The sequence below is a fragment of the Arachis ipaensis genome, chromosome B09, assembly GCF_000816755.2.
Source record: "Arachis ipaensis cultivar K30076 chromosome B09, Araip1.1, whole genome shotgun sequence".
Classification (NCBI taxonomy): Eukaryota; Viridiplantae; Streptophyta; class Magnoliopsida; order Fabales; family Fabaceae; genus Arachis; species Arachis ipaensis.
This window is the reverse complement of record NC_029793.2, coordinates 59,707,917-59,714,447: the sequence shown is the minus strand read 5'-3', so window position 1 is coordinate 59,714,447 and position 6,531 is coordinate 59,707,917. Positions and strand designations below refer to the sequence as shown.

The window sequence follows — 6,531 nt, the reverse complement described above, 5'->3', positions numbered from 1 at the left end:
CAAGCTGGCGGAATAGACGATGCACGAGGCGATAGACTGGCTCAGAGGCGGGTGGAGGTGCAGTGGTGGCAGCAGGGGCAGCTGGGGCAGCTGTGGATGAAGAGGGTCCAGCAGACGGAGGGGCTGTCTCATCAGTAGCAGTGACAGGTGGTGGTCTGTAGCCCAAAGCAAGGAAGTTCCTGCTGTGCGGGATGATCTATCTGCAGTCCGCTGCTGGGGGTCTCTCATCGGCATCCTCCCAAGGCACATTAGCCTGACGGCCTAGCCGTGTAACCAGGTAAGGAAAGGGGAGGGTGCCTCGTACGTGGGCCCTGGCCATATAATGCCGGATAAAACGAGGTAAGTATATGTCCTTACCCTCCAGCACACACCAAAGGAGGGTGATCATGGTAGCCGGGATCTCCGTCTCGTGAGTACTCGGCATCATAAAATTACTCAAGATCTGATGCCATAGTCGAGCCTCATCGTTCAAGTACACTCTCTTGATCCCTCTAGGCATAGTGGTGTTCTGACCCATCTCCCAAAGAACAGTAGGGTCGAGAGCTATCCGTGCCTTTACGGCATCCCAGTCAAACTGCATCTGGCCCATGTCCTCCTCAGCCTGTGCAAAACCATCTGGCTGATCGGACTTGGCTAGGAGCTGGAGAATGGTCTCTATGGCCTCCTCTGTGACCAGAATTTGCTTTCCCCTCAGGTTCACTGCATCAAGGGTAGTAAGGTAGTAGTTGCAATAGAATTCCCGGACCCAAGATGTATTGACCTCTGTCAGTGGTCTCTCCAGAAAGAACCAGCCCCTTTGCTTGATTTGCCCAGTAGTGTATTGCTAGAGGGCCTCTGGAATCTTTAAGGTACGTTCCAGGTATAGGTTTCTGGAGTTTGCAATAGCCGGGTACTTCAGTTCACAGTACCGGTTTGCAAGTTTTATAGGATCATCTGCAGGAGGTAGCTGGTTAGCTTTCTCCTGCGGTGTGAAGTTCTTCTCCCGCCATGATGAATCATGCATTAGAGCAATGATGGACTGGGAGGAATCTCCTCTTTTACGCTTGCCAGTAGCCTTGCCTTTTCCTTTCCTCTGTGAGGCAGACATCCTGAAAAATAGAAAACCAGGAATGGATAAAAAATAGGAAAGTAAATAGGCAATTAAACAAAGGAAACTCAAAGCGGTAAGGGAGAAATAGAATAAGGAAAATGAGTAATTGAATTGTGATTGAATGAATGTTAAATGGAAAGAAAATAAGCAATATGCCATGGTTAGAAAGTTAGAGGAAAGTGAAAATAATCAGAAAAGAGACCAAAAGGGTTAGTATGGTTAGGATTTGAAAAAGAAATTAGTAAATTAAAAACAGTGAGTTAGTAAAGTGCGGGTTAAAGTAAGTGGCATAGAGAAAAAATCATATAACAAGGATTCATAGGTAAGAATAGAAGTACTCATAATTGAACAAGCAGTTTATGAACCAGGAAATCAAAAAGGGTGAGAAGGTCTGCCATAGCATTCATGTAATGGTTTGGGTAGAGCAGAGTAAAACAGATTTCAGAAATGCCAAACCAAAACATGAATGAAAACAAATTTAAAAAATTGGGCAGCATTCCGGCTAAAATTGGATTGTCCCGGAAAATAAACAGCAATTTAATCAGTTCATATGAATTAAAAAAATAAGCTGCATGTACATAAATATAAAATAAACATAAAAACTCAATGTAAACAGCAGCAACAGATTTGCACATAGGATAACACAGAAGTAAGAACAGTGCAAGTAAACAGACCTAGATCCACTAACCACAGCCTAAGCTACCTAACAACCTAAAAATCCACTACAACATGAAAGTCTAGCTATCCTAATTATGAACATAAACGGAAAAAAATACAGAAAAGTTACGAACAGATAAAAAAATGGTTGCGTGTTGCGGAACCTGGGAAGCGGAAGGGGTTGAACAGGGAAGAAGGTGGCTGCGGCGGTGTCCGGCGTGGTGGCGGGGCGCGGCGGAGGGGGTTGGTGGCGGAGAAAGGGTTTAGGTTAAGTGTTGGAGGAAGAGGATAGGGGTGGGAGGTGGGGGTTGGGGTTGCTGGCTGAAGGGGTGGGGCGCGGTGGATGGCCGGCGGTGGTGGGCGGTGGTGGCGGCGAGCAGCGGTGCAAAGGGAAGGAGAGACGAAGAAGGAAGGAGAGAGTAGGGGAGGGGGTGGTACGGCGGCGGTGGCGGGTCGGCGGCGGCGTCTGGGTGATGGTGCGGTGGCGGCTGGAAGGTGGTGGGTGGTGGTTGGAGGGAGAGGAGGCAGAGAAGGGGAAGAGGGTTGGGGGTGAGGGCTGCGCGACTGATAGGGTTCGTGGGCTGGGGGGGTTATATTTTCGAATCCACGAGGCCGCGTGGGGCACACGGTCGCGTGGTTGGGACGAGAATGGGAGTGACCTGATCGCGTGGGGTGCGCGATCGCATGAGAGGGGGAAAGAGGGGTGACGCGATCGCATGGGTCGCGCGATCGCATCGCTGGAAGTCGTGCTAAACGCACGACTCCAGCACCGTTTTAGCACAACTCTCTGTCTCCTTTTGGGGTGATGTGCAATCCATGTGACGCGATCGCGTCGCTCACGCGGTCGCGTGGAATTGATACTGTACATGTGACGCGATCGCATGGGGCATGCAATCGCGTGGGCCAATTTGTGCGAAACGCACAAGGGCCGCACGATTCCAGCCCAACTTTCTGTTCGTTGGATCCTTACGCCGATATATATATCACGCGGCCGCGTGGGTCACGCGGTCGCATGGGTGGTATTTTTCACGATATGACGCGATCGCATGGGGCATGCGGTCGCGTCGTGCAACCTTCTTTTTTTTTTATGCATGAAAAGTGCAGAATGCAATGACTATCATGGATGCTTATGCATGATTCCAGGTTTAATAAATTAAAATGAAAAAGAAAAATGAGAGCAATTAACAAGAAATAAATTGAAAAAGAAGCGACCATACCATGGTGGGTTGTCTCCCACCTAGCACTTTGGGTTGTCTCCCACCTAGCACTTTTAGTTAAAGTCCTTAAGTTGGACATTGGAAGAGTATCCTGTTATGGTGGCTTGTGTTTAAATTCGTCCAAAAATTTCCACCAGTGCTTGGAATGCCAATAGCCTCCGGGGTCCCAAACTAGGCATGTAAAGCTTCTGCGCAGCTTTAAACAGATATCCAACCTCCTGGGATGACAAATGTCAGAACATAATCCATGATCCCAAGTTGTGTTTTTAGATCCGCCTTCGTTTTGATTTGTAAGTTTCCATTCGGGCGGGTTAAAGAGTAGAATCTCACCGTGGCGACCAAACGTTCTCCGTGATCCATGCAATTGAGCACGATACCAATCCGTGTACTTCGAGGTGAAGCGTGGAACCTTATTGAACCTGGTGCACCAGCTCTGAATACGAGTCATTTTCCTCTTACTATTAAAGCCGCAGAGAGCTCTAAGCTGGCCATCTGTTTCAAGCAAACCATATTCAAGTGAATAAGTAAAATTATAAGTTAAGGGTTGTACCCACTTGAAGTTTGTATTGGGTGGTAATGGCCTTGGGATAGGTGTTTTTGGTGGTTCTGCAAGTTCCGTTTCCTTGTGCTCTTCTGTGAATTTTTCCACTTCCTTGCAAAGATCTTCAATTGTATCTGTATCCTGGTCAAAGTCTTCTATGTCTTCCTCATCACTTGAGTCATAGATTAGAGGTTGAGAGAAATCTACCTCCGCATCATCTTCATATTCACTTGGGGAAGATTCTTCGATCTCAGAGAATTCATTTGCGGACTGGTGCACGAAAATTACTTCACAATGTAATTTCGCACAACTAACCAGCAAGTGCATTGGGTCGTCCAAGTAATACCTTACGTGAGTAAGGGTCAATCCTACGGAGATTGTTGGCTTGAAGCAATCTATGGTTATCTTATACCTCTTAGTTAGGAAGACAATAAAATAATTCACTTATCAAATATGATTGCAAGGAGAAAAGAGGCAGAACACAAATTATACTTGTATGCAATAATGGAGAATATGTTGGAGTTTTGGAGATGCTTTGTCTTCTGAAATTCTGCTTTCCTCTGTTTTCTGATTCACGCACGCACGTCCTCCTATGGCAAGCTGTGTGTAGGTGGATCACCGTTGTCAATGGCTACCATCCATCCTTCCAGTGAAAACGGTCCAAATGCGCTGTCACCACACGGCTAATCATCTGCAGGTTCTCAATCGTACCGGAATAGGAATTACTATCCTTTTGTGGCTGTCACTACGCCCAGCACTCGTGAGTTTGAAGTTCGTCACAGCCATTCAATCCCAGGATCCTACTCGGAATACCACAGACAAGGTTTAGACTTTCCGGATTCTCATGAATGTTGCCATCAATCTAGCTTATACCATGGAGATTCTGATTAAGGAATCTAAGAGATATTCATTCAATCGGATGTAGAATGGAGGTGATTGTCAGACACACGTTCATGGAGTGAGGAAGGTGATGAGTGTCACTGATCATCACCTTCTCCATAGTTAGGCGCGAATGGATATCTTAGATAGGAACACGCATGTTTGAATGGAAAACAGAATTACTTGCATTAATTCATCAGGACACAGCAGAGCTCCTCACCCCCAACAATGGAGTTTAGAGACTCATGCCGTCAAAGAGTACAAAATTCAGATCTAAAATGTCATGAGATACAAAATAAATCTCTAAAAGTTGTTTAAATACTAAACTGGTAACCTAGGTTTACAGAAAATGAGTAGACTATGACAGATAGTGCAGAAATCCACTTCTGGGGCCCACTTGGTGTGTGCTGGGGCTGAGACTAAAGCTTCTCACGTGCCTGGGCTGTTTTGGGCGTTCAACGACAGGTTGTAACCTGTTTCTGGCGTTGAACTCCACTTTGTAACTTGTTTCTGGCGCTGGACGCCAGACAGCAGCATGGAACTGGCGTTGAATGCCGGTTTAAGTCGTCTATCCTTGAGCAAAGTATGGACTATTATATATTGCTGGAAAGCCCTGGATGTCTACTTTCCAACGCAATTGAAAGCGTGCCATTTGAACTCATGTAGCTCCAGAAATTTCATTTTGCGTGCAGAGAGGTCAGAATCCAACAGCATCAGCAGTCCTTTTTCAGCCTGAATCAGATTTTTGCTCAGCTTCCTCAATTTTAGCCAGAAAATACCTGAAATCACAGAAAAACACACAAACTCATAGTAAAGTCCAGAAATATGAATTTTTCCTAGAAACTAATGAGAATAAACTAAAAACTAACTAAAATATACTAAAATCTATATGAAATTAACCCCAAAAAGCGTATAAAATAGGTGGGTATGAATAATCTTTCCTCTGACCACGGTTCGATAGTCATAGATATTAGATCCATATAGTCTTTTCCTGTCTGTATGCCACATATTAGCATAGAACTCCTGGACCATATTCCTTCCCACTTTCGTTTTAGGATTAGCTAGGACCTCCCAGTTCCTGATTCGAATTTGCTCCTGGATCTCCGGATATTCATCTTCTTTCAGATCGAATCTAACTTCCAGGATCACTGATCTTAGACCCATTATTTTATAATAATGGTCTGAATGTTCTTTAGATAAGAACTTCCCTTGATTCCAAAGTGGTTTTGGAACGCTCTTAGTGATCACGGATAAACACACCAAACTTAGAGGTTTGCTTGTCCTCAAGCAAAGGAAAAGAAAGGAGAGGGATAGAAGGAGAGCTAGGTGCAATTGTTGATGGAGGGGGGTGGAGGCCGAACCCATATTTAAAGGGAGGGGGGTGGGTTCGAAAATTTGGAAAAGATATGATAAAAAAGATTGATTTGGAAAAGATAAGATAGAAGATATGATAAGAGAGGATGTAGTTTAAAATTGAAAAGATATGAAAAATTTTTGAAAAATATAAATCTAGATTTTGAAAAAGATAATGTGGAGATTTGAAAAAGATATTAGTTGAAAAGATAGATTTGTTTTGAAAATTTGAAAAAGAGTTGAATTGAATTGAAAAAGAGGGTTTGTGCTTATGGATTAAGATACATTTGATATTTTTAAGGTAGGGTTTTTAAAAATTAGGGATTTTAAAAATCAGGGTTCTTAACATGTTTATGCAAAAAATCATGAATTGAAGCATGAAAATTAAGATTAAAATAAAAAAATATGAAGAAAATGAATTTACCTCCTCCCCACCATCCTGGCGTTTGAACGCCCAAACGCTGCATGTTTTGGGCGTTCAGCGCCCAAATGCTGCCTCTCCTGGGCGTTCAACGCCCAGCTGCTGCTTCTTTCTGGCGTTGAACGCCAGGAATTCCTTTGTCACTGGGCGTTTTTCTGAACGCCCAGGACGCTGTGAATCTGGCATTGAACGCCCAGATGGCTATCCTTACTGGTTTTCAACGCCCAGTGGATGCTTATTTTGGGCGTTGAACGCCCAAAACAGAGTTTTACTGGCGTTTTCTTGCCAGTGAGCTCTTTTTCTCTGTTTTGTGTGCAGAATCCTTCTGTAACCCTATGAACTTATACAATTGACTCTTTACCTTAGGATCAAT

The 6,531-nt window shown here is 44.4% G+C and overlaps 1 long non-coding RNA gene across 1 annotated transcript in view; it reads left to right on the top strand.

Moving 5' to 3' along the window:
- LOC110266552 overlaps positions 5,839-6,531 on the top strand; it is a 9,464-nt gene continuing 8,771 nt past the window's right edge. Inside the window, exon 1 of the long non-coding RNA XR_002353958.1 lies at positions 5,839-5,849. This is a non-coding gene — a long non-coding RNA (uncharacterized LOC110266552). The remainder of the gene's footprint in view (positions 5,850-6,531) is intronic.